General features: G+C 50.9%; 1 long non-coding RNA gene across 2 annotated transcripts; it reads left to right on the top strand.

Annotated features, from left to right (window-relative positions):
* The first annotated feature begins 10833 nt into the window (after positions 1-10833).
* LOC146766706 (uncharacterized) lies at positions 10834-16027 on the top strand. 2 transcript variants are annotated; one of them, XR_014956959.1, is made up of 5 exons: positions 10834-14309; positions 14388-14429; positions 14517-15530; positions 15609-15650; positions 15757-16027. It is a non-coding gene; the product is annotated as an uncharacterized LOC146766706 (long non-coding RNA). The 2 variants fall into 2 exon arrangements; XR_014956958.1 differs by having other exon boundaries at positions 14388-15530.
* Positions 16028-27739: the final 11712 nt, after the last annotated feature.

Below are 27739 nucleotides of genomic sequence, written 5' to 3'. Positions count from 1 at the left end.
ATTCCAGCCCTTTTCCCTGAAAAGGAAACTCATCAGTCCAGGTTCCTGATGTCAGTTTGTAGGGCTCGCTTGGCACTCTCAGGGCAGCACAAGTTACATGTTGGGGCAGATGAAGTCTCGGAGATATCCTTTGATGTTCTTATGTGTTGCAGTCAGGCGCCTGCCCAAGGCCAGGGGGACCTTTGTTCTAATTCCAGCCTTTTTCCCTGGAAAGAAAACTCACCAGTCCAGGTTCCTGATGTCAGTTTGTAGGGCTCCCTTGGGACTCTCAGGGCAGCGCAAGTTTGAGGTGGGGACAGATGAAGTCTCGGAGATATCCTTTGATGTTCTTATTTTTGCAGTCAGGCGCCCACCCGGGGTCAGGGGACCTGTGCGCCAATTCCAGACTTTTTCCCTGGGAAAGAAAGCTCACCAGTCCAGGTTCCTGATGTCAGTTTGTAGGTCTGCCTTGGCACTGTAGTGGCAGCACAAATTTTCTGGTGGGGACAGCTTTGTTCTGGGAGATATTCTTTGATGTTCCTATTTGTTGCAGTCAGCCTCCCACCCGGGGTCAGGGGGTCCTGTGCGCTAATTCCAGCCTTTTTGCCTGGGAAAGAAAACTCACCAGTCCAAGTTCCTGATGTCAGTTTGTAGGGCTCCCTTGGGACTCTCAGGGCAGCGCAAGTTTGAGGTGGGGGCAGATGAAGTCTCAGAGATATCCTTTGATGTTCTTATGAGTTGCAGTCAGGCGCCTGCCCAAGGCCAGGGGGACCTTTTCTCTAATTCCAGCCCTTTTCCCTGAAAAGGAAACTCACCAGTCCAGGATCCTGACGTCAGTTTGTAGGGCTCCCTTGGGACTCTCAGGGCAGTGTAAGTTTGAGGTGGGGACAGCTTTGTTCTGGGATGCATCCTTCGAAGTTTTGATTTTTTGCATTCAGGTGCCCACCCAGGGCCGCGGGCCCCTGGGCACATTTCCCAGACTTTTCCCTGGAAAGAAAACTCACCAGTCCAGGTTCCTGATGTCAGTTTGTAGGGCTCCCTTGGCACTGTACTGGCAGCACAAATTTGAGGTGGGGACAGCTTTGTTCTGGGATGAATCCTTCGATGTTTGTAGTTTCTGCAGTCACGCACTAGCTCAGGGTCAGGGGGCCCTGGGCACATACTTTGGCCATTTTCCCTGGGAAAGAAATCTCACGAGTCCAGGTTCCTGATGTCAGTTTGTAGGTCTCCCTTGGCACTGTAGTGGCAGCACAAATTTTCTGGTGGGGACAGCTTTGTTCTGGGAGATATTCTTTGATGTTCCTATTTGTTGCAGTCAGGTGCCCACCCGGGGTCAGGGGGTCCTGTGCGGTAATTCCAGCCTTTTTGCCTGGGAAAGAAAACTCACCAGTCCAAGTTCCTGATTTCAGTTTGTAGGGCTCCCTTGGGACTCTCAGGGCAGCGCAAGTTTGAGGTGGGGGCAGATGAATTCTCGGAGATATCCTTTGATGTTCTTATGAGTTGCAGCCAGACGCCTGCCCAAGGACAGGGGGACCTTTGCTCTAATTCCAGCCCTTTTCCCTGGAAAGGAAACTCACCAGTCCAGGTTCCTGATGTCAGTTTCTAGGGAACCATTGGAACTGTCACGGCAGCACAAGTTCGAGGCGGGGACAGCTTTTTTCTGGGATGCAGCCTTCGATGTTTTGATGTTTTGCATTCAGGTGCCCACCCAGGGCCGGGGGCCCCTGGGCTCATTTCCCAGCCTTTTCCCTGGAAAGAAAACTCACCAGTCCAGGTTCCTGATGTCAGTTTGTAGGGCTCCTTTGGGACTCTCAGGGCAGCACAAGTTACATGTTGGGGCAGATGAAGTCTCGGAGATATCCTTTGATGTTCTTATGTGTTGCAGTCAGGCGCCTGCCCAAGGCCAGGGGGACCTTTGTTCTAATTCCAGCCTTTTTCCCTGGAAAGAAAACTCACCAGTCCAGGTTCCTGATGTCAGTTTGTAGGGCTCCTTTGGGACTCTCAGGGCAGCGCAAGTTTGAGGTGGGGGCAGATGAAGTCTAGGAGATATCCTTTGATGTTCTTATGAGTTGCAGCCAGGCGCCTGCCCAAGGCCAGGGGGACCTTTTCTCTAATTCCAGCCCTTTTCCCTGGAAAGGAAACTCACCAGGCCAGGTTCCTGATGTCAGTTTCTAGGGAACCATTGGAACTGTCACGGCAGCACAAGTTCGAGGCGGGGACAGCTTTGTTCTGGGATGCATCCTTCGATGTTTGGAGTTTTTGGAGTGAGGCGCCAGCTCAGGGCGAGGGGCACCTGGGCACATTTCCCAGCCTTTTCCCTGGAAAGAAAACTCACCAGTCCAGGTTCCTGATGTCAGTTTGTAGGGCTCCCTTGGGACTCTCAGGGCAGCGCAAGTTTGAGGTGGGGGCAGATGAAGTCTCGGAGATATCCTTTGATGATCTTATGAGTTGCAGTCAGGCGCCTGCCCAAGGCCAGGGGGACCTTTGCTCTAATTCCAGCCTTTTTCCCTGGAAAGAAAACTCACCAGTCCAGGTTCCTGATGTCAGTTTGTAGGGCTCCCTTGGGACTCTCAGGGCAGCGCAAGTTTGAGGTGGGGACAGCTGTGTTCTGGGATGCATCCTTTGATGTTTGGAGTTTTTGGAGTGAGGCGCCAGCTCAGGGCCTGGGTCACCTGGGCACATTTTCCAGCCCTTTTCCCTGAAAAGGAAACTCATCAGTCCAGGTTCCTGATGTCAGTTTGTAGGGCTCGCTTGGCACTCTCAGGGCAGCACAAGTTACATGTTGGGGCAGATGAAGTCTCGGAGATATCCTTTGATGTTGTTATGTGTTGCAGTCAGGCGCCTGCCCAAGGCCAGGGGGACCTTTGTTCTAATTCCAGCCTTTTTCCCTGGAAAGAAAACTCACCAGTCCAGGTTCCTGATGTCAGTTTGTAGGGCTCCCTTGGGACTCTCAGGGCAGCGCAAGTTTGAGGTGGGGACAGATGAAGTCTCGGAGATATCCTTTGATGTTCTTATTTTTGCAGTCAGGCGCCCACCCGGGGTCAGGGGACCTGTGCGCCAATTCCAGACTTTTTCCCTGGGAAAGAAAGCTCACCAGTCCAGCTTCCTGATGTCAGTTTGTAGGTCTCCCTTGGCACTGTAGTGGCAGCACAGATTTTCTGGTGGGGACAGCTTTGTTCTGGGAGATATTCTTTGATGTTCCTATTTCTTGCAGTCAGCCTCCCACCCGGGGTCAGGGGGTCCTGTGCGCTAATTCCAGCCTTTTTGCCTGGGAAAGAAAACTCACCAGTCCAAGTTCCTGATGTCAGTCTGTAGGGCTCCCTTGGGACTCTCAGGGCAGCGCAAGTTTGAGGTGGGGGCAGATGAAGTCTCGGAGATATCCTTTGATGTTCTTATGAGTTGCAGCCAGGCGCCTGCCCAAGGCCAGGGGGACCTTTGCTCTAATTCCAGCCCTTTTCCCTCGAAAGAAAACTCACTAGTCCAGGTTCCTGATGTCAGTTTGTAGGTCTCCCTTGGGACTCTCAGGGCAGCGCAAGTTTGAGGTGGGGACAGCTTTGTTCTGGGATGCATCCTTCAAAGTTTTGATTTTTTGCATTCAGGTGCCCACCCAGGGCCGCGGGCCCCTGGGCACATTTCCCAGACTTTTCCCTGGAAAGAAAACTCACCAGTCCAGGTTCCTGATGTCAGTTTGTAGGGCTCCCTTGGCACTGTACTGGCAGCACAAGTTAGAGGTGGGGACAGCTTTGTTCTGGGATGCATCCTTTGATGTTTGGAGTTTTTGGAGTGAGGTGCCAGCTCAGGGCCTGGGGCACCTGGGCATATTTCCCAGCCTTTTCCCTGGAAAGAAAACTCACCAGTCGAGGTTCCTGATGTCAGTCTGTAGGGCTCCCTTGGGACTCTCAGGGCAGCGCAAGTTTGAGGTGGGGGCAGATGAAGTCTCGGAGATATCCTTTGATGTTCTTATGCGTTGCAGTCAGGCGCCTGCCCAAGGCCATGGGGACCTTTGTTCTAATTCCAGCCTTTTCCCTGGGAAAGGAAACATAGCAGTCCAGGTTCCTGATGTCAGTTTCTAGGGATCCCATGGGTCTATCAGGTCAACACAAGTTTGAGGTAGGGACAGCTTTGTTCTGGGATGCATCCTTCAATGTTTGGAGTTTTTGGAGTGAGGCGCCTGCTCAGGGCCAGGGGCCCCTGGCATATTTTCCAGTCTTTTCCCTGAAAAGAAAACTCACCAGTCCACGATCCTGATGTCAGTTTGTAGGGCTCGCTTGGGACTCTCAGGGCAGCACAAGTTACATGTTGGGGCAGATGAAGTCTCGGAGATGTCCTTTGATGTTCATATGTGTTGCAGTCAGGCGCCTGCCCAAGGCCAGGGGGACCTTTGTTCTAATTCCAGCCTTTTTCCATAAAAAGGAAACTCACCAATCCAGGTTCCTGATGTCAGTTTGTAGGTCTCCCTTGGCAAGGTATGGGCAGCACAAGTTTGAGGTGGGGACAACTTCGTTCTGGGAGATATTCTTTGATGTTCCTATTTGTTGCAGTCAGACTCCACCCCGGGGTCAGGAGACCTGAGCGCAAATTCCAGCCTTTTCCCTGGGAAAGGAAACATAGCAGTCCAGGTTCCTGAAGTCAGTTTCTAGGGAACCATTGGGACTGTCAGGGCAGCGCAAGTTTGAGGTGGGGACAGCTGTGTTCTGGGATGCAGCCTTCGATGTTTTGATTTTTTGCATTCACGTGCCCACCCAGGGCTGGGGGCCCCTGGGCTCATTTCCCAGACTTTTCCCTGGAAAGAAAACTCACCAGTCCAGGTTCCTGATGTCAGTTTGTAGGGCTCCTTTGGGACTCTCAGGGCAGCGCAAGTTTGAGGTGGGGGCAGATGAAGTCTCGGAGATATCCTTTGATGTTCTTACTTTTGCAGTCAGGCGCCCACCCGGGGTCAGTGGACCTGTGCGCCAATTCCAGACTTTTTCCCTGGGAAAGAAAGCTCACCAGTCCAGCTTCCTGATGTCAGTTTGTAGGGCTCCCTTGGCACTGTAGTGGCAGCACAAATTTTCTGGTGGGGACAGCTTTGTTCTGGGAGATATTCTTTGATGTTCCTATTTGTTGCAGTCAGACTCCCACCTGGGGTCAGGGGGTCCTGTGCGCTAATTCCAGCCTTTTTGCCTGGGAAAGAAAACTCACCAGTCCAAGTTCCTGATGTCAGTCTGTAGGGCTCCCTTGGGACTCTCAGGGCAGCGCAAGTTTGAGGTGGGGGCAGATGAAGTCTCGGAGATATCCTTTGATGTTCTTATGAGTTGCAGTCAGGCGCCTGCCCAAGGCCAGGGGGACCTTTGCTCTAATTCCAGCCTTTTTCCCTGGAAAGAAAACTCACCAGTCCAGGTTCCTGATGTCAGTTTGTAGGGCTCCCTTGGGACTCTCAGGGCAGCGCAAGTTTGAGGTGGGGACAGCTGTGTTCTGGGATGCATCCTTTGATGTTTGGAGTTTTTGGAGTGAGGCGCCAGCTCAGGGCCTGGGGCACCTGGGCACATTTCCCAGACTTTTCCCTGGAAAGAAAACTCACCAGTCCAGGTTCCTGATGTCAGTTTGTAGGGCTCCCTTGAGACTCTCAGGGCAGTGCAAGTTTGAGGTGGGGGCAGACGAAGTCTCGGAGATATACTTTGATGTTCTTACTTTTGCAGTCAGGCGCCCACCCGGGGTCAGGGGACCTGTGCGCCAATTCCAGACTTTTTCCCTGGGAAAGAAACCTCACCAGTCCAGCTTCCTGATGTCAGTTTGTAGGTCTCCCTTGGCACTGTACTGGCAGCACAAGTTTGAGGTGGGGACAGCTTTGTTCTGGGATGCATCCTTTGATGTTTGGAGTTTTTGGAGTGAGGCGCCAGCTCAGGGCCAGGGGCCCCTGCGCACATTTCCCAGCCTTTTCCCTGGAAAGAAAACTCGCGAGTCCAGGTTCCTGATGTCAGTTTGTAGGTCTCCCTTGGCACTGTACTGGCAGCACAAGTTTGAGGTGGGGACAGCTTTGTTCTGGGATGCATCCTTCGATGTTTTGATTTTTTGCATTCAGGTGCCCACCCAGGGCCGGGGGCCCCTGGGCACATTTCCCAGCCTTTTCCCTGGAAAGAAAACTCACCAGTCCAGGTTCCTAATGTCAGTTTGTAGGGCTCCCTTGGGACTCTCAGGGCAGCGCAAGTTTGAGGTGGGGGCAGATGAAGTCTCGGAGATATATGTTCTTGTTTTTGTATTCAGGCGCCCACCCTGGGTCAGGGGACCTGTGCACCAATTCCAGCCTTTTTCCCTGGGAAAGAAAACTCACCAGTCAAGGATCCTGATGTCAGTTTGTAGGTCTCCCTTTGCACTGTACAAGCAGCACAAGTTTGAGGTGGGGATAACTTCGGTTTGGGGTCCATCCTTAGATATAAGGATTTTTTGCGGTCAGGGTCCAGAACAGGGCTGGGGGCCCCTGGGCACATACTTTGGCCATTTTCCCTGGAAAGAAAACTCAGCAGTCCAGATTCCTGATGTCAGTTTGTAGGTCTCCCTTGGCACTGTACTGGCAGCACAAGTTAGAGGTGGGGACAGCTTTGTTCTGGGATGCATCCTTTGATGTTTGGAGTTTTTGGAGTGAGGTGCCAGCTCAGGGCCTGGGGCACCTGGGCATATTTCCCAGACTTTTCCCTGGAAAGAAAACTCACCAGTCGAGGTTCCTGATGTCAGTTTGTAGGTCTCCCTTGGCGCTGTACTGGCAGCACAAATTTGAGGTGGGGACAGCTTTGTTCTGGGATGAATCCTTCGATGTTTGTAGTTTCTGCAGTCACGCACTAGCTCAGCGTCAGGGGCCCCTGGGCACATACTTTGGCCATTTTTCCCTGGGAAAGAAAACTCACCAGTCCAGGTTCCTGATGTCAGTTTGTAGGTCTCCCTTGGCACTGTAGTGGCAGCACAAATTTTCTGGTGGGGACAGCTTTGTTCTGGGAGATATTCTTTGATGTTCCTATTTGTTGCAGTCAGGTGCCCACCCGGGGTCAGGGGGTCCTGTGCGCTAATTCCAGCCTTTTTGCCTGGGAAAGAAAACTCACCAGTCCAAGTTCCTGATGTCAGTCTGTAGGGCTCCCTTGGGACTCTCAGGGCAGCGCAAGTTTGAGGTGGGGGCAGATGAAGTCTCGGAGATATCCTTTGATGTTCTTATGAGTTGCAGCCAGGCGCCTGCCCAAGGCCAGGGGGACCTTTGCTCTAATTCCAGCCCTTTTCCCTCGAAGGAAAACTCACTAGCCCAGGTTCCTGATGTCAGTTTGTAGGTCTCCCTTGGGACTCTCAGGGCAGCGCAAGTTTGAGGTGGGGACAGCTTTGTTCTGGGATGCATCCTTCGATGTTGTGATTTTTTGCATTCAGGTGCCCACCCAGGGCCGGGGGCCCCTGGGCACATTTCCCAGACTTTTCCCTGGAAAGAAAACTCACCACTCCAGGTTCCTGATGTCAGTTTGTAGGGCTCCCTTGGCACTGTACTGGCAGCACAAGTTAGAGGTGGGGACAGCTTTGTTCTCGGATGCATCCTTTGACGTTTGGAGTTTTTGGAGTGAGGTGCCAGCTCAGGGCCTGGGGCACCTGGGCATATTTCCCAGCCTTTTCCCTGGAAAGAAAACTCACCAGTCGAGGTTCCTGATGTCAGTTTGTAGGGCTCCCTTGGGACTCTCAGGGCAGCGCAAGTTTGAGGTGGGGGCAGATGAAGTCTCGGAGATATCCTTTGATGTTCTTATGCGTTGCAGTCAGGCGCCTGCCCAAGGCCATGGGGACCTTTGTTCTAATTCCAGTCTTTTCCCTGGGAAAGGAAACATAGCAGTCCAGGTTCCTGATGTCAGTTTCTAGGGATCCCTTGGGTCTATCAGGTCAACACAAGTTTGAGGTAGGGACAGCTTTGTTCTGGGATGCATCCTTCAATGTTTGGAGTTTTTGGAGTGAGGCGCCTGCTCAGGGCCAGGGGCCCCTGGCATATTTTCCAGTCTTTTCCCTGAAAAGAAAACTCACCAGTCCACGATCCTGATGTCAGTTTGTAGGGCTCGCTTGGGACTCTCAGGGCAGCACAAGTTACATGTTGGGGCAGATGAAGTCTCGGAGATGTCCTTTGATGTTCTTATGTGTTGCAGTCAGGCGCCTGCCCAAGGCCAGGGGGACCTTTGTTCTAATTCCAGCCTTTTTCCATGAAAAGGAAACTCACCAGTCCAGGTTCCTGATGTCAGTTTGTAGGTCTCCCTTGGCAAGGTATGGGTAGCACAAGTTTGAGGTGGGGACAACTTCGTTCTGGGAGATATTCTTTGATGTTCCTATTTGTTGCAGTCAGACTCCACCCCGGGGTCAGGGGACCTGAGCGCAAATTCCAGCCTTTTCCCTGGGAAAGGAAACATAGGAGTCCAGGTTCCTGATGTCAGTTTCTAGGGAACCATTGGGACTGTCAGGGCAGCGCAAGTTTGAGGTGGGGACAGCTTTGTTCTGGGATGCATCCTTCGATATTTGGAGTTTTTGGAGTGAGGCGCCAGCTCAGGGCCAGGGGCCCCTGGGCACATTTCCCAGCCTTTTCCCTGGAAAGGAAACTCACCAGTCCAGGTTCCGGATGTCAGTTTGTAGGGCTCCCTTGGGACTCTCAGGGCAGCACAAGTTTCATGTTGGGGCAGATGAAGTCTCGGAGATATCCTTTGATGTTCTTATGAGTTGCAGTCAGGTGCCTGCCCAAGGCCAGGGGGACCTTTGTTCTAATTCCAGCCTTTTTCCCTGAAAAGGAAACTCACCAGTGCAGGTTCCTGATGTCAGTTTGTAGGGCTCCCTTGGGACTCTCAGGGCAGCGCAAGTTTGAGGTGGGGACAGCTGTGTTTTGGGATGCAGCCTTCGATGTTTTGATTTTTTGCATTCAGGTGCCCACCCAGGGCCGGGGGCCCCTGGGCTCATGTCCCAGCCTTTTCCCTGGAAAGAAAACTCACCAGTCCAGGTTCCTGATGTCAGTTTGTAGGTCTCCCTTGGGACTCTCAGGGCAGCGCAAGTTTGAGGGGGGGGAAAAGAAGTCTCGGAGATATCCTTTGATGTTCTTATGTGTTGCAGTCAGGTGCCTGCCCAAGGGCAGGGGGACCTTTGCTCTAATTCCAGTCCTTTTCCCTGAAAAGGAAACTCACCAGTGCAGGTTCCTGATGTCAGTTTGTAGGGCTCCCTTGGGACTCTCAGGGCAGCGCAAGTTTGAGGTGGGGACAGCTTTGTTCTGGGATGCATCCTTCGATATTTGTAGTTTTTGCATTCAGGTTCTAGCTCAGGGCCAGGGGCCACTGGGCACATTTCCCAGACTTTTCCCTGGAAAGAAAACTCACCAGTCCAGGTTCCTGATGTCAGTTTGTAGGTCTCCCTTGGGACAGTCAGGGCAGCGCAAGTTTGAGGTGGGGACAGCTTTGTTCAGGGATGGATCCTTCGATGTTTGGAGTTTTTGGAGTGAGGCGCCAGCTCAGGGCTAGGGGCACCTGGGCACATTTCCCAGACTTTTCCCTGGAAAGAAAACTCACCAGTCCAGGTTCCTGATGTCAGTTTGTAGGTCTCCCTTGGCACTGTACTGGCAGCACAAATTTGAGGTGGGGACAGCTTTGTTCTGGGAGATATTCTTTGATGTTCCTATTTGTTGCAGTCAGCCTTCCACCCGGGGTCAGGGGGTCCTGTGCCCTAATTCCAGCCTTTTTGCCTGGGAAAGAAAACTCACCAGTCCAAGTTCCTGATGTCAATTTGTAGGGCTCCCTTGGGACTCTCAAGGCAGCGCAAGTTTCAGATGGGGACAGCTTTGTTCTGGGATGCATCCTTCGATGTTTGGAGTTTTTGGAGTGAGGTGTCAGTACAGGGACTGGGGCACCTGGGCATATTTTCCAGCCTTTTCCCGGGAAAGAAAACTCACCAGTCCAGGTTCCTGATGTCAGTTTCTAGGGCTCCCTTGGGACTCTCAGGGCAGCGCATGTTTGAGGTGGGGACAGCTTTGTCCTGGGATGCATCCTTCAGTGTTTCGATGTTTTGAAGTCAGGTGCCAGCTCAGGGGCAGGGACCTCTGGGCACATACTCTGGCCCTTTACCCTGGGAAAGAATACTCAAAGTCCAGTTTCTTGATGTCGGTTTGTAGTGCTCCCATGGGACTATCAGGGCAGTGCAAGTCTGAGATGGGGACAACTTTGTTCTGGGATGCATCCTTCTATGATTGGAGTTTTTGTAGTTCTGTGCCAGCTCATGCCCAGGGATCCCTGAGCACATACTCCGGCCCTTTTCCCTGGAAAGAAAACTCACCAGTCCAGGTTCCTAATGTCAGTTTGCAGGGCTCCCTTGGGACTGTCAGGGCAGCGCAAGTTTGAGGTTGGAGGAGATGGTGTCTGGGTGATATCCTTCCATATTCGTATTTGTTGCAGTCAGGCACCTGCCCAAGGCCAGGGGGTCCAGTGCTGTAATTCCAGCTCTTTTTCCTGGGAAAGAAAGCTCACCAGTTCCGGTTCTTGATGTCAGTTTGTAGTGCTCCCATGGGACTGTCAGGGCAGTGCAAGTTTGAGGTGGGGACAGCTGTGTTCTGGGATACATCCTTTGATGATTGGAGTTTTTGAAGTCAGGTTCCTGCTCAGGGCCAGGAGCCCCTGGGCCCATACTCCTGTCCTTTTCCCTTGGAAAGAAAACTCACCAGTCCAGGTTCCTGATGTCAGTTTTTAGGGCTCCATTGGGAACATCAGGGCAGTAGAAGTTTGAGGTGGGGGCAGATGGGGTCTGGGAGATATTCTTCGATGGTCATATTTGTTGTAGTCAGCTGCCCACCCAGGGCCAGGGGGTCCTGAGTGCCAATTCCAGACTTTTAGCCTGGGAAAGAAAACTCACCAGTCCAGCTTCCTGATGTCAGTTTGCGAGTTGTGCTTGGGATGTTTAAGATAACCCCTGATTAACATCAGGGCAGCTTGGGTCCACAACACATCCTTCTGCATTCAGATTTTCAGTGGGCGGCCCTTCTTTCATGGCCCCTGGGTCTTGGACTCTGTCACTGGCCCTATTCTCTGTGAAACATGGCTCACCCTCTACACTTCCTGGTTTCAATTTTAAGGAGGTGCTTGTCTCTTCCGGGGCAGGCAGAATTCTTGGTGGGAGCAGTTTTGCTCCAGGATAAATCCTGTGCCATTCAGAACAAAATGATGTAGAATGTCACTTGCAGCCACAGACCTCGTGATCCAACCTCTGCCCTTTTTCCCTATAAAACCAACCTCACCCTCTCTGTGTGTTGATGTCTCTTCACTGGAGGTGTGCTGCTCTCTAAGGGCAGCGAGAATTCCTGGTGTTGGCAGCTGTGGTCTGTGAGAAATCATTCACTGTTTGCAATTTTGGTAGCACCATTCCTGTTTGGCCAGGGGAAAGATTGTTAATTATCTTGGCAATGAAAATCTGGCACCCCATTGTTTAAGGGTCTGGCAAAGGGCTGTGTAGGGGAGGGAACACCCCACAGGACCTTTCTTCACCTTATCCCCCACTCTTAGGTGTAGCAGCTCCCCATGCGAGCAGCTGCTTTTAGTGCAGCTACCTGCGCACACCTGCACAGGGAGCTGCTAATCCAGAGGGGCTAACAGGGGTATCCCAAGCGTCCCTCCAGGAGCTACAGTCGGAACATCCAGCTGGGACCGGGGAGCAGCCGGACCCACCCGGGCACGGAGCATCCCTTTGAGAAAATGCAGAGGGCAGAGCCCTCTTGCCAAGGGGCAGCACCTGAGCAGGCCGGGCAGCATGTGGGGTTCCATAGGAGAGCTTTCAACTTTCCCCTTTTATTGTGTCAGTCCCTCCCTAGAACCCCAAGACCTTCCACAGCACTCCCAGAAAAAAGAGGGGTTATGGAGAGACAAGGGGTTTAAAGTATGGGAAAAAACTTCCTTTTCCATTATTTCTTGCTTTCAAATAATGAGGAAATGCACTTCCCCTGCAATTTTAATGGTCTCATTTGAAAGAGTCCCTGCCTTTTCTATGCTGTTAGGGGTGGTAATTGACAGGGAATCCCCATATTCCATTATTTTCCAGTTTAAATAGAGGGGGAAAACCTTGACAATGTTGTTTATGGGTTTGAATTAAGAGTAACCCTTTTTGTTGTCCTAAGGCTTAAATTGAGGGGGAAGCCCAGCTATCTCTCTTTCTTAAGGGTTTGGATTGAGGGGAAAATCCCTCTGTCTTCATAACTGGAGAGATTTAAATTGAGGAAAGCCTCTCTTTTCCCAGTATTCGAGGGGATTAAGTTAAAGGGCGGAAGCCATTTATTTGCCATGGTATCAGTGGAGGCAACTTCCCCATTTCTTCATTTTAAGGGATTAATTTGAAGGAGGCTCTTCTAAGATGCTTTTTCAGCATTTAAAACTACTTTTCAGGGCACTTCTTTCTGTGCCCTAGGACTAAGTACCTCAGAGAAAGGCAAGCCTAGCACGTACTTAACCTTTATGCTGCCCAGGAGCCTATTGTTTTTCTTATTGTTATTTATAATGTAGTTAGTCCTAATTAGCAGCCCCAAGGAGACTTAAACTGTTCATATAATTAGTGTTTTTCTCCACCCTTAGTCTCAGGTTGAGTACTACTTAGTAGTCACTGAGGAATAATTATATAAGTTAACAGCAAATTACCCAACTTATCTAGATATGCTGCCTAAAAACAAAGTTTTATTTCTTACCAGATTTTTTGCCCTTTTGCTCCAAGCAGTTGTAGAAAAAAGAAAGAGCTGTCATTTCCCTGAAGAGTTTTCTTCTATATCCAGCCCTTTCTTCTCCTTGAATTCAAGCCAGAGGAGCCAAATAGCCACAGCTCCTCTGATGGCTTTTATACACTGTGGGGTTTGCCCCCTCCCTTTTCCCAGGTGCCACGGGAACGAGAGGCGGGCCCAATCAGGGGTATATTAACCCCAGCCTTTCCCAAGGGGCTTCATTCCCTCAGTGGGATCAGCTGGGGTAAGAGCTCTCCTCTCATTCAGATGAAGAGGCTCCTTTAGCTTAGCTTGTTCTCTGCAGCTGCTTTTGGGCTTCTAATGCAACAGAGACTTTGAAGATACTGCAAAGAAAACAACGTTGAACACAGGGAGTATTTAAATTCACAGTTTGGGGTTGAGTATTCAGGGCTGGTAAGGTGCTTTTGTAATTTCTGATTTTTTTCTTCTTTTTTTAGGAGGAGGGCAACTTCCAGTAATTGCAGTTTGTGTCGAGCGCAACATTTTTCCAGCAGATTCATCACGACGCAGACGGCGGCTTCAGGTGAGTTGAGGATTGTGACTAGGAGAGGGAGATTAAGCAGGGTACCGAGTTAGGAGTTATCCCGGTGGGGGTTTGCAGGCAGTAGGGTGAGAAACGGTGCGTATCTGCAAGGCTTTTCACAAGCATAGCAGAGGCATCCACGTGTCATACGGCACACAAGCTCCTCCACCGAACTCACACAAATGCCATGTAGCTTTGCCTCTCTAACCCCCGTGCCACTCATCATAACAGCCATACCTTAGACTGAGGATGAGGCCGGAGACTTGAACACCCAGGCACACTCAGGAGAGGATAAGTAACTGACTTGCTGAGATTCGGCCCACATAGCACTAAACACAACCATTGATTTTCCCATTCTTTATTTTAGAAGACTAAGAGGCTAACAGGCTATCTCCTCTGAGCCAGACTCATTTCAGGTCCAACGTGGATTCACATCACCAGTCATCCAAAAGATAAGTTAGGGCCAGGGCCTGGAGATGGGAGCAGCGTCTTCCTTCTGCACCCGATGGGGATTTTCATCCCCTGATACGTGCAAGATAAGTGCAGGGCTACAACCCACAGAGGGAATGGAAGAGAGGTGCCGGGTGGGACTCCCCAGGAGGGGTTTTTGAGACAATTTTGGAGATGGGGCTGCCCAAGAAGCGTCTCCTAAGGCCACCTAAAGGGAAAGCGTCTGTTTTGATCTCAGTGCTGAGCTGCTCAGGGCAGAGCAGCGATGGCGTGTGTCCTGTCACTCGTCTCTGGTGCACCCTATTATCTTTGCATCTCTCAGTCCTTTTTTATCCTCCAAAGCTCTCTCTCCCTGTCCTGTGTCACGGGTGTCTGCACATATTTTTCCTGGAGCTGCTCTGCCCTGCTGCATAGCCTGTATTAGCACAAGTCCTGGGGACTTGAAATTTGTAATGCCGGGTGTAGTTGGGCTCTAGATTGTATCAGGAGTTTGCCATAACATGTTTGGTGATGCTAAGTTGTCCTGCAGCCGTTTGACACTAGTCCTAACTTCCTTTCAGATGCAGACAATTCAAATCTGTGGCAGAGGGCCCCAGTCCTGGGGGAGGGTGTTTCCATGAGCAGGTCAGTCATTGTTTGCATTTGTAGGGGAAGCCTAAATGGTGACTGTATTACAGCAGTGTTCTTTGCCTTTATTTTCAGGAGGTCCAGGCAGATAGCAGCAGTCAAGGCCAAGTGTGCCAGGTGAGCAGTGGACCAAAGCAGTTGTTTTTGCTCAGCTTTTACTTTTTGATTCAACTGTAAGCATCCATTCTTGTTTGTGTGCTTTAGGGAATCCACTCAGAGTATGCCAAGCCCCTGTCCCCAACAGCTGATGGCCTGGATTTCTTGTGCTTGTGAGCCTTCAGGAAGTATTGCTGGACTCTGAGATGAAGCCTTGAAATTTTGTATTTCACGATGGCAGCCAGGTAGCCTTTGGCAATGGCTGAGGAGTTGCGGTGAGTCGCCGAGGTAGGGAGGGGGAGCCAAGGTCCTCTTAGGTTTCAGCAATGCCGAATCACTTTGTCTCTTCTTAACCCAGGCAGATCCTGCGATGACGGTGGCAGCCTCCGAGCCTGGCAAAAGTGAGCGGCCTGAGCATTCTTAGGAGAACGGTGAGTAGCGGGATTGCTGGGTTTTGTCCATTGTGCAGCTAAGATCATGCAGTGATGTTTGGTGTTCTCGATTGTAGCTGAGCACGGGACCACAGCCCGGTGACCATAGGACATTCCCTGCAGGCGAGGCAGCCTCCATTGGATTCTCATCCCCAGATGCCTGAGAGATAAGTATAGGGCTAAGGTCCACAGAGGGGATTAAAGTAGGGTGCTGGGAGGGCCTTTAGGATCAGCTTTGGGGGCAGGGATGTGCAAGAAGCGTCCCCTTAGGCCAGCTAAAGGAAAAGTGTCTGTTTTGACCACAGTGCTGAGGTGCTCAGGGCAGAACAGTTCCGGTGTGTGTCCTGTCAATTGTCTCTGGTGCACTGTGTGTTCTTTGGGTCTCTCGGTCCTTTCTTCTCCTCAAAAGCTTTCTGTCCCTGTCCTGTGTCACGGGTGTCTGCATGTGTTTGTCCCGCAGCTGCTCTGCCCTGCTGCGTAGCCTGTAATAGCAAAAGTCCTAGGGACTTGAAATTTTTAATGCAGGATGTAGTTGGGCTCTAGATTTTATGGGGAGATAGACATAACATGTTTGGTGATGCTATGTTGTCCTGCAGCCATTTGACACTAGTCCTAACTTCCTTTCAGATGCTGACAACTGAAATCAGTGGCAGAGAGCCCCAGTCCTGGGTGTGGTTTTTCCTATGTGCAGGTCAGTCCTGGTTTGCATTTGCAGGGGCAGCCTCAATGGTGACCGTGTTACAGCAGTGTTCTTTGCCTTTACTTTCAGGAGGTCCAGGCAGACAGCAGCAGTCAAGGCCAAGTGTGCCAGGTGAGCAGTGGACCAAAGCAGTTGTTTTTGCTCAGCTTTTACTTCTTGCTCAGCTTTTAGTTTTTGATCCAACTGTAAGCATCCATTCTTGTTTGTGTGCTTTAAGGAATCGACTCAGAGTATGCCAAGCCTTTTTGACCGACAGCCGATGGCCTGGATTCCCTGTGCTTGTGAGCCTTCTGGAAGTATTGCTGAACTCTGAGATGAAGCCTTGAAATTTTGTATTTCACGATGGCTGCCAGGTAGCCCTTGGCACTGGCTGAGGAGTTGCGGTGAGTCGCCGAGGTAGGGAGGGGGAGCCAAGGTCCTCTTAGGTTTCAGCAATGCCGAGTCACTTTGTCTCTTCTTAACCCAGGCAGACCCTGCGATGACGGTGGTAGCCTCCGAGCCTGGCCAAAGTGCACAGCCCGAGCATTCTTAGGAGAACGGTGAGTAGCGGGATTGCTGGGTTTTGTCCATTGTGCAGCTAAGATCATGCAGTGATGTTTGGTGTTCTCGATTGTAGCTGAGCACGGGACCACAGCCCGGTGACCATAGGACATTCCCTGCAGGCCAGGCAGCCTCCATTCACATGCGACATGGATCGTCATCCCCAGATGCCCAAGAGATAAGTATAGGGCTCAGACCCATAGAGGGATGAAAGAGGGTGTGCTGGGAGGATCTTTTGAATCAGCTTTGGGAGCGGGGATGTGCGAGAAGCGTCCCCTTAGGCCAGCTAAAGGAAAAGTGTCTGTTTTGACCACAGTGCTGAGGTGCTCAGGGCAGAGCAGTTCCGGTGTGTGTCCTGTCACTTGCCTCTGGTGCACTCTGTGATCTTTGGGTCTCTCAGTCCTTTCTTCTCCACAAAAGCTCTCTCTCCCTGTCCTGTGTCACGGGTGTCTGCACGTATTTTTCCCGGAGCTGATCTGCCCTGCTGCATAGCCTGTAATAGCGCAAGTCCTGGGGACTTGAAATTTGTAATGCTGGGTGCAGTTGGGCTCTAGATTGTATTAGGATATTGACATAACATGTTTGGTTCTGCTAAGTTGTCTTGCAGCCATTTGACACTAGTGCTAACTTCCTTTCAGATGCAGACAGTCCAAATCAGTGGCAGAGGGCCCCAGTCTTGTGTGGAGATTTTCCCATGAGCAGGTCAGTCATTGTCTGCATTTGCAGGGGCAGCTTAAATGGTGACTGTGTTACAGCTGTGTTCTTTGCCTTTATTTTTAGGAAGTCCAGGCAGATAGCAGCAGTCAATGCCAAGTGTGCCAGGTGAGCAGTGGACCAAAGCAGTTGTTCTTGCTAAGCTTTCCGTTTTTGGTGTGACTCTAAGCATCCATTCTTGTTTGTGGGCTTTAGGGAATCGACTCGGAGTATGCATAACTCTGTCACCAACCAGCTGATGGATCAGGTTTCATGCACTTTGGATCTCTCTGGAAGCATTACAGGACCCTGTGACGGAGCCTTCCAATCCTGCATTTCAAGGTCCCATCTGAGCAGCCCTGAGGAATGGCTGCGGAGTTGCGGTGAGTCCGGGAGGTAGGGAGGGGGGTGTGAGAGTACAGTCATGTTTCAGCAATGTCATGTCGCCTTGTCTCCACTTAACCTAGGCGTACCCTGCAATGACGGCGTCGGAATCCAAGCACGTCTGAAGCGTGCAGGCCAAGAACCCGGGCATTCTGAGGAGAACGGTGAGTAGCAGAATTACAAGTTTTTGGCCGATGTGCTGTTCAGACCGTGCACTGATGTTTAGTTTTCTTTGTCTTGGCAGACCCAGAGGTGACAGCTGGAACTTAGCAGACAGGCAGATGGCCACCTTCTACACTCAAGAGGGATTTGCATCCGCAGCTGCGTACAAGATAAGTGGAGGGTTATGACCCACAGAGGGGATGAAAGAGGGGTGCTGGGTTGGGACTTTCTAGAAGGGGTTTTTGTGTCAGTTTTGGAGACACGGATGTGCAAGAAGCATCTCCTTAGGCCACCTAAAGGGAAAGTGTCTGTTTTGACCACAGTGCTGAGGTGCTCAGGGCAGAGCAGTTCCGGTGTGTGTCCTGTCACTTGCCTCTGGTGCACTCTGTGTTCTTTTGATCTCTCAGTCCTTTCTTCTCTTCAAAAGCTCTCTCTCCCTGTCCTGTGTCACGGGTGTCTGCACATATTTTTCTTGGAGCTGATCTGCCCTGCTGCATAGCCTGTAATAGCGCAAGTCCTGGGGACTTGAAATTTGTAATGCTGGGTGCAGTTGGGCTCTAGATTGTATTAGGATATTGACATAACATGTTTGGTTCTGCTAAGTTGTCTTGCAGCCGTTTGACTTTAGTCCTAACTTCCTTTCAGATGCAGACAATTCAAATCTGTGGAAGAGGGCCTCAGTCCTGGGGGAGGGTGTTTCCATGAGCAGGTCAGTCATTGTTTGCATTTGCAGGGGATGCTTAAATGGTGACTGTATTACAGCGGTGCTCTTTACCTTTATTTTTAGGAGGTCCAGGCAGACAGCAGCAGTCAAGGCCAAGTGTGCCAGGTGAGCAGTGGACCAAAGCAGTTGTTCTTGCTCAGCTTTTACTTTTTGATTCAACTGTAAGCATCCATTCTTGTTTGTGTGCTTTAGGGAATCCACTCAGAGTATGCCAAGCCTTTGTGACCGACAGCCGATGGCCTGGATTTCCTGTGCTTGTGAGCCCTCTGGAAGTATTTCAGGACTCTGAGATGAAGCCTTGAAATTTTGTATTTCACGATGGCATCCAGGAAGCCATTGGCAATGGCTGAGGAGTTGCGGTGAGTCGCCGAGGTAGGGAGGGGGAGCCAAGGTCCTCTTAGGTTTCAGCAATGCCGAGTCACTATGTCTCTTCTTAACCCAGGCAGACCCTGCGATGACGGTGGTAGCCTCCGAGCCTGGCCAAAGTGCACAGCCCGAGCATTCTTAGGAGAACGGTGAGTAGCAGGATTGCTGGGTTTTGTCCATTGTGCAGCTAAGATCATGCAGTGATGTTTGGTGTTCTCGATTGTAGCTGAGCACGGGACCACAGCCCGGTGACCATAGGACATTCCCTGCAGGCGAGGCAGCCTCCATTCACATGCGACATGGATCGTCATCCCCAGATGCCCAAGAGATAAGTATAGGGCTCAGACCCATAGAGGGATGAAAGAGGGTGTGCTGGGAGGATCTTTTGAATCAGCTTTGGGAGCGGGGATGTGCGAGAAGCGTCCCCTTAGGCCAGCTAAAGGAAAAGTGTCTGTTTTGACCACAGTGCTGAGGTGCTCAGGGCAGAGCAGTTCCGGTGTGTGTCCTGTCACTTGCCTCTGGTGCACTCTGTGATCTTTGGGTCTCTCAGTCCTTTCTTCTCCACAAAAGCTCTCTCTCCCTGTCCTGTGTCACGGGTGTCTGCACGTATTTTTCCCGGAGCTGATCTGCCCTGCTGCATAGCCTGTAATAGCGCAAGTCCTGGGGACTTGAAATTTGTAATGCTGGGTGCAGTTGGGCTCTAGATTGTATTAGGATATTGACATAACATGTTTGGTTCTGCTAAGTTGTCTTGCAGCCATTTGACACTAGTGCTAACTTCCTTTCAGATGCAGACAGTCCAAATCAGTGGCAGAGGGCCCCAGTCTTGTGTGGAGATTTTCCCATGAGCAGGTCAGTCATTGTCTGCATTTGCAGGGGCAGCTTAAATGGTGACTGTGTTACAGCTGTGTTCTTTGCCTTTATTTTTAGGAAGTCCAGGCAGATAGCAGCAGTCAATGCCAAGTGTGCCAGGTGAGCAGTGGACCAAAGCAGTTGTTCTTGCTAAGCTTTCCGTTTTTGGTGTGACTCTAAGCATCCATTCTTGTTTGTGGGCTTTAGGGAATCGACTCGGAGTATGCATAACTCTGTCACCAACCAGCTGATGGATCAGGTTTCATGCACTTTGGATCTCTCTGGAAGCATTACAGGACCCTGTGACGGAGCCTTCCAATCCTGCATTTCAAGGTCCCATCTGAGCAGCCCTGAGGAATGGCTGCGGAGTTGCGGTGAGTCCGGGAGGTAGGGAGGGGGGTGTGAGAGTACAGTCATGTTTCAGCAATGTCATGTCGCCTTGTCTCCACTTAACCTAGGCGTACCCTGCAATGACGGCGTCGGAATCCAAGCACGTCTGAAGCGTGCAGGCCAAGAACCCGGGCATTCTGAGGAGAACGGTGAGTAGCAGAATTACAAGTTTTTGGCCGATGTGCTGTTCAGACCGTGCACTGATGTTTAGTTTTCTTTGTCTTGGCAGACCCAGAGGTGACAGCTGGAACTTAGCAGACAGGCAGATGGCCACCTTCTACACTCAAGAGGGATTTGCATCCGCAGCTGCGTACAAGATAAGTGGAGGGTTATGACCCACAGAGGGGATGAAAGAGGGGTGCTGGGTTGGGACTTTCTAGAAGGGGTTTTTGTGTCAGTTTTGGAGACACGGATGTGCAAGAAGCATCTCCTTAGGCCACCTAAAGGGAAAGTGTCTGTTTTGACCACAGTGCTGAGGTGCTCAGGGCAGAGCAGTTCCGGTGTGTGTCCTGTCACTTGCCTCTGGTGCACTCTGTGTTCTTTTGATCTCTCAGTCCTTTCTTCTCTTCAAAAGCTCTCTCTCCCTGTCCTGTGTCACGGGTGTCTGCACATATTTTTCTTGGAGCTGATCTGCCCTGCTGCATAGCCTGTAATAGCGCAAGTCCTGGGGACTTGAAATTTGTAATGCTGGGTGCAGTTGGGCTCTAGATTGTATTAGGATATTGACATAACATGTTTGGTTCTGCTAAGTTGTCTTGCAGCCGTTTGACTTTAGTCCTAACTTCCTTTCAGATGCAGACAATTCAAATCTGTGGAAGAGGGCCTCAGTCCTGGGGGAGGGTGTTTCCATGAGCAGGTCAGTCATTGTTTGCATTTGCAGGGGATGCTTAAATGGTGACTGTATTACAGCGGTGCTCTTTACCTTTATTTTTAGGAGGTCCAGGCAGACAGCAGCAGTCAAGGCCAAGTGTGCCAGGTGAGCAGTGGACCAAAGCAGTTGTTCTTGCTCAGCTTTTACTTTTTGATTCAACTGTAAGCATCCATTCTTGTTTGTGTGCTTTAGGGAATCCACTCAGAGTATGCCAAGCCTTTGTGACCGACAGCCGATGGCCTGGATTTCCTGTGCTTGTGAGCCCTCTGGAAGTATTTCAGGACTCTGAGATGAAGCCTTGAAATTTTGTATTTCACGATGGCATCCAGGAAGCCATTGGCAATGGCTGAGGAGTTGCGGTGAGTCGCCGAGGTAGGGAGGGGGAGCCAAGGTCCTCTTAGGTTTCAGCAATGCTGAGTCACTATGTCTCTTCTTAACCCAGGCAGACCCTGCGATGACGGTGGTAGCCTCCGAGCCTGGCCAAAGTGCACAGCCCGAGCATTCTTAGGAGAACGGTGAGTAGCGGGATTGCTGGGTTTTGTCCATTGTGCAGCTAAGATCATGCAGTGATGTTTGGTGTTCTCGATTGTAGCTGAGCACGGGACCACAGCCCGGTGACCATAGGACATTCCCTGCAGGCGAGGCAGCCTCCATTCACATGCGACATGGATCGTCATCCCCAGATGCCCAAGAGATAAGTATAGGGCTCAGACCCATAGAGGGATGAAAGAGGGTGTGCTGGGAGGATCTTTTGAATCAGCTTTGGGAGCGGGGATGTGCGAGAAGCGTCCCCTTAGGCCAGCTAAAGGAAAAGTGTCTGTTTTGACCACAGTGCTGAGGTGCTCAGGGCAGAGCAGTTCCGGTGTGTGTCCTGTCACTTGCCTCTGGTGCACTCTGTGATCTTTGGGTCTCTCAGTCCTTTCTTCTCCACAAAAGCTCTCTCTCCCTGTCCTGTGTCACGGGTGTCTGCACGTATTTTTCCCGGAGCTGATCTGCCCTGCTGCATAGCCTGTAATAGCGCAAGTCCTGGGGACTTGAAATTTGTAATGCTGGGTGCAGTTGGGCTCTAGATTGTATTAGGATATTGACATAACATGTTTGGTTCTGCTAAGTTGTCTTGCAGCCATTTGACACTAGTGCTAACTTCCTTTCAGATGCAGACAGTCCAAATCAGTGGCAGAGGGCCCCAGTCTTGTGTGGAGATTTTCCCATGAGCAGGTCAGTCATTGTCTGCATTTGCAGGGGCAGCTTAAATGGTGACCGTGTTACAGCTGTGTTCTTTGCCTTTATTTTTAGGAGGTCCAGGCAGATAGCAGCAGTCAATGCCAAGTGTGCCAGGTGAGCAGTGGACCAAAGCAGTTGTTCTTGCTAAGCTTTCCGTTTTTGGTGTGACTCTAAGCATCCATTCTTGTTTGTGGGCTTTAGGGAATCGACTCGGAGTATGCATAACTCTGTTACCAACCAGCTGATGGATCAGGTTTCATGCACTTTGGATCTCTCTGGAAGCATTACAGGACCCTGTGACGGAGCCTTCCAATCCTGCATTTCAAGGTCCCATCTGAGCAGCCCTGAGGAATGGCTGCGGAGTTGCGGTGAGTCCGGGAGGTAGGGAGGGGGGTGTGAGAGTACAGTCATGTTTCAGCAATGTCATGTCGCCTTGTCTCCACTTAACCTAGGCGTACCCTGCAATGACGGCGTCGGAATCCAAGCACGTCTGAAGCGTGCAGGCCAAGAACCCGGGCATTCTGAGGAGAACGGTGAGTAGCAGAATTACAAGTTTTTGGCCGATGTGCTGTTCAGACCGTGCACTGATGTTTAGTTTTCTTTGTCTTGGCAGACCCAGAGGTGACAGCTGGAACTTAGCAGACAGGCAGATGGCCACCTTCTACACTCAAGAGGGATTTGCATCCGCAGCTGCGTACAAGATAAGTGGAGGGTTATGACCCACAGAGGGGATGAAAGAGGGGTGCTGGGTTGGGACTTTCTAGAAGGGGTTTTTGTGTCAATTTTGGAGACAGGGATGTGCAAGAAGCATCTCCTTAGGCCACCTAAAGGGAAAGTGTCTGTTTTGACCACAGTGCTGAGGTGCTCAGGGCAGAGCAGTTCCGGTGTGTGTCCTGTCACTTGTCTCTGGTGCACTCTGTGTTCTTTTGATCTCTCAGTCCTTTCTTCTCTTCAAAAGCTCTCTGTCCCTGTCTTGTGTCACGGGTGTCTGCACATATTTTTCCCGGAGCTACTCTGCCCTGCTGCATAGCCTGTAATAGCACAAGTCCTGGGGACTTGAAATTGGTAATGCCGGGTGTAGTTGGGCTGTAGATTGTATCAGGAGTTTGCCATAACATGTTTGTAATTTGAGCAAAGGACCACAGCCCAGTACTCTCATGTTTCAGCAATGCCATGTTGTCTTGTCTCCACTTAACCTAGGTGTACCCTGCGATGATGGCATCAGAGTCCAAGCACGCTTGAAGTGTGCAGGCCAGGAACCCAGGCATTCTGAGGAGGATGGTGAGTAACAGATTTACCAGGTTTTAGCCGATGTGCTGCTAAGACCGTGCACTGATGTTTAGTTTTCTCTCTCTCGGCAGACCAAGAGGTGACAGCTGGAACTTAGCAGACCGGCCCATGGCCGTCTTCTGGACCCAACAGGCATTTGCTGCATGCAAGATAAGTTGAGGGTTATGACCCACAGAGGGGATGGAAGTGGGTGCTGAGTTAGGACTTCCTAGAAGGGGTTTTTGCATCAGTTTTGGATAAGAGGATGTCCAAGAAGTGTCTCCTTCAGCCACCTAAAGGGAAAGTGTCTGTTTTGACCACAATGCTGAGGTGCTCAGGGCAGAGCAGTTCCTGTGTGTGTCCTGTCACTTGTCTCTGGTGCACCCTATTATCTTTGCATCTCTCAGTCCTTTTTTCTCCTCAAAAGCTCTCCCTGTCCTGTGTCACGGGTGTCTGCACGTATTTTTCCTGGAGCTGCTCTGCCCTGTTGCATAGCCTGTAATAGCACAAGTCCTGGGGACTTGAAATTTGTAATGCAGGGTGTAGTTGGGCTCTAGATTGTATGGGGATATTCATATAACTTTTTGCTGCAGCTAAATTTTCCTGCAGCTGTTTGACACTAGTCTTAAGTTCCTTTCAGATGCTGACAGTTCAAATCTGCGGCAGAGGGCCCCAGTCCTGGGGGAGGGTGTTGCCATGAGCGGGTCAGTCATTGTTTGCATTTGCAGGGGAAGCCTAAATGGTGAATGTGTTACCACAGTGTTCTTTGCCTTTATTTTTAGGAGGTCCAGGCAGACGGCAGCAGTCAAGGCCAAGTGTGCCAGGTGAGCAGTGGACAGAAGGAGTTGTTCTGAATCAGGTCTCAATTTCTGGTGCAATTCTAAGCATCCATTCTTGGTTCCTTTGTTTTATTTTAGGCAGTCGTCTTGCAAGATGTCTTCGGTCCGGATGTCGAAGGCCAGGTGGGTTCAAGTGTAAGGTCTGGGTGTGCGTATTTTTCAGGTCAGGGGGATGTTGTTTTCACAGTTTCTCAGTGTGGGTTTTTTTTGCTTTGTGTTTTTGCAGGTGCTGTCGCTGCCCGAGCTGTGTGAAGGAACAGAGGCGAGCGGGTGAGTTGGCATTTAGGCACGGTGACTCACAGGTGACCGTTATGCAGCAGCATGTTTAAGCGTGTACCTTTTTGTTTTCCAGGTATCCTCCAGGCAGCCGGTGGAGTCAAACTGAGATTTCAGGTGAGCCGGGGCAGCGGTGTGTCAGAGTTTCGGGGATTTCTCTTTTTGTGTGCACTAGTTGAATTTTCCGTTTTGTCTTAGGTACCCTGAGGAGGAGCGTAGCTGAAGTTTGGAAACGGGAGCACCGAAGCTGATGCACAGAACGTCTCGCCGTCCACATCCAACTGACATGGGATTCCATCCGGTCATCTTGCAAAAGCTAAGTGCTGGGGCCAGTAGGTGGGAGCTGGGGGGGAAAACCTTTACTAGCACAGGAGGCTATTTGATGTTAGCTCAGAGAAGAGGCCCATAGTGGGACGGGCCCCTCGGGAGCAAAGGGAGAGGGTTTCTCCTCAGCCCCCCCAGAGTCGTCGCCGGGCAGGGCAGTTCCGATCCCTATCCGCGTTCTCGTGACGTTCGCATCGGCGGCCTTCTTCGACTCTCGACGTCGTCGTGGATCTCTTCACCATAGGAGCACGCCTTCACGTCCGCAGCTATAGCCACGGTCACCCTGTAGTCATTTCTTCCTTCTCTAGGCCTACTGAGCTTCTTAGGCTTCCTCTTAAGTGCTTTGGCACTAACATCTTGAAAGGAGTTACACATCATCATCAAGTGCTATTGCCCTAGGGCTCTCTTTCCTTTGGCATCATCAGCCCATGGCTCATCTTGGCTTAGGAATCTTGGGTCCATAAGATGAAATTGCCAGGCAGTTTCCACTTGTGTCCGTGTCCCGTTGTCTGTGTCCGTGTCCCGTTGTCTGTGTCCGTGTCCCGTTGTCTGTGTCATAGGTCTTTGTTACATCTCCATGCTTTAGCAGCATCATTTTTTTGCCGTATCGGCCATATTTTGCTCACATACCTTTCCGGATATCAATTATTCCGGCATCTTTACATATTTACTTTTTTGGGACCGAAAGATGTACACGAGATGTTCTCATTCATCTTCATTCTCAGTTTTGGTAGCCTTTCTCTTGGACTTCCGTACAGAGCTTATTAGCCCCTCATCACCTGACCACAGTAGTTCTGTAGCATCTGCCTTCTCAAAGGATATAGGGCTTAAAAATTAGTCTTCTGGAGAATTGTATCAAGTCCTCACTTATCTCTTATCTCCGTCAGCTTATGTCGCGCCTACCTACATCGGCTTATATCGTACACGCGCATGTTACACCTACCTAGGTTGGCTTATGTTGTTTGCGCTTATACTGTATGTACCTAACGTTGGCTTGTGTTGTTTGCGCTTATACTGTATGTACCTAACGTTGGCTTATGTTGTTTGCGCTTATACTGTATGTACCTACCTTGGCTTATGTTGTTTGCGCTTATACTGTATGTACCTAACGTTGGCTTATGTTGTTTGCGCTTATACTGTATGTACCTACCTTGGCTTATGTTGTTTGCGCTTATACTGTATGTACCTAACGTTGGCTTATGTTGTTTGCGCTTATACTGTATGTACCTACCTTGGCTTATGTTGTTTGCGCTTATACTGTATGTACCTAACGTTGGCTTGTGTTGTTTGCGCTTATACTGTATGTACCTACCTTGGCTTATGTTGTTTGCGCTTATACTGTATGTACCTAACGTTGGCTTGTGTTGTTTGCGCTTATACTGTATGTACCTACCTTGGCTTATGTTGTTTGCGCTTATACTGTATGTACCTAACGTTGGCTTATGTTGTTTGCGCTTATACTGTATGTACCTAACGTTGGCTTATGTTGTATGCACCTCTGTTGTGCCAATTAGGATCGGAGCTGCCTTGCCCGGCCACGTAGTTACGCTTAGGTAGAGCAGTTATAAAACTTTGCCATTCATCTGTCCTCTACGGGGTTTCGGGTACAACAGCGATGGGCCCAGAGTCTGTGTAGCTCCTAGCTCTCAGATAGTCAGTCATTGACCGCCTCCCCTTGTCTCATAGGTCGCCGGGTGCCTACAGGATTTCCTGGAATCTACCATTCGACATCGAGGAGCTGCGGTCAGACGATGCGTTTAAAGCATATTCTTCAGCGTATTCTTTCACGTAAGGGTGGCAGCCAGCCTGTCAGCAGAAGAACGTGTGAGAGTGCGATTGTCTGTGTCTGTCTGTAAGGGTTTGTGTGTACTTGTGTCTGCAGCTGTGTGTCTGCAGCAGTTATAACCTTGTGTGTATTGCCTTTCAGGTTTTTCCACTCATTTTTAAATTTAGAATAAAAAATCCCCAGCCGGGGGGTTTTTTTTTTTTTCCCCCCGGCTGGGTTTTTTTTTCCTCGGTCCCGGCCGGTCAGCGAGGCGACGTTCATCGCCAAAGTTGGGGCGCCTACCGCCCCGGGACCGAGGTTTTCGTCAGGCAGGAGGAATTTTTGGGAGTCTCCCGGGAGCCACGTTCCCGAGGAGCGTCACCACCGAGCGTCGGTGGCCAGGGCTTAGCGGAGCGGTTGAGATGAGAGCGAGGGTGGGTTTGCGTGTAAGCCGAAGGAGTGCTGTGTGTGTGAAGCAGTCATAACCTTGTGCATATTGCCTTTCAGGTTTTGCCACTCATTTTTAAATTTAGAATAAAAAATCCCCAGCCGGGGGGTTTTTTTTTTTTCCCCCCGGCTGGGTTTTTTTTTCCTCGGTCCCGGCCGGTCAGTGAGGCGACGTTCATTGCCAAAGTTAGGGCGCCGACCGCCCCGGGACCGAGGTTTTCGTCAGGCAGGAGGATTTTTTGGGAGTCTCCCGGGAGCCACGTTCCCGAGGAGCGTCACGACCGAGCGTCGGTGGCCAGGGCTTAGCGGAGCGGTTGAGATGAGAGCGAGGGTGGGTTTGCGTGTAAGCCGAAGGAGTGCTGTGTGTGTGAAGCAGTCATAACCTTGTGCATATTGCCTTTCAGGTTTTGCCACTCATTTTTAAATTTAGAATAAAAAATCCCCAGCCGGGGGTTTTTTTTTTTTTTCCCCCCGGCTGGGTTTTTTTTTCCTCGGTCCCGGCCGGTCAGCGAGGCGACGTTCATCGCCAAAGTTAGGGCGCCGACCGCCCCGGGACCGAGGTTTTCGTCAGGCAGGAGGAATTTTTGGGAGTCTCCCGGGAGCCACGTTCCCGAGGAGCGTCACGACCGAGCGTCGGCGGCCAGGGCTTAGCGGAGCGGTTGAGATGAGAGCGAGGGTGGGTTTGCGTGTAAGCCGAAGGAGTGCTGTGTGTGTGAAGCAGTCATAACCTTGTGCATATTGCCTTTCAGGTTTTGCCACTCATTTTTAAATTTAGAATAAAAAATCCCCAGCCGGGGGGTTTTTTTTTTTTCCCCCCGGCTGGGTTTTTTTTTCCTCGGTCCCGGCCGGTCAGCGAGGCGACGTTCATCGCCAAAGTTAGGGTGCCGACCGCCCCGGGACCGAGGTTTTCGTCAGGCAGGAGGATTTTTTGGGAGTCTCCAGGGAACCACGTTCCTGAGGAGAGACGACGCCTCAGGGGTCAGAATGCAGTTGCAGCGAATGTGAGTTTCTGTGCAACAGGAAGGGGGCGTGCAGGTCGGCCGAGAGTTTCGTGCCGTTTTTGTTCTGGGCGTG

This window comes from Lonchura striata, chromosome 8, assembly GCF_050655825.1.
Source record: "Lonchura striata isolate lonStrDom1 chromosome 8, ASM5065582v1, whole genome shotgun sequence".
Taxonomy (NCBI): Eukaryota; Metazoa; Chordata; class Aves; order Passeriformes; family Estrildidae; genus Lonchura; species Lonchura striata.
This window is presented reverse-complemented; position numbering and strand designations above follow the sequence as displayed.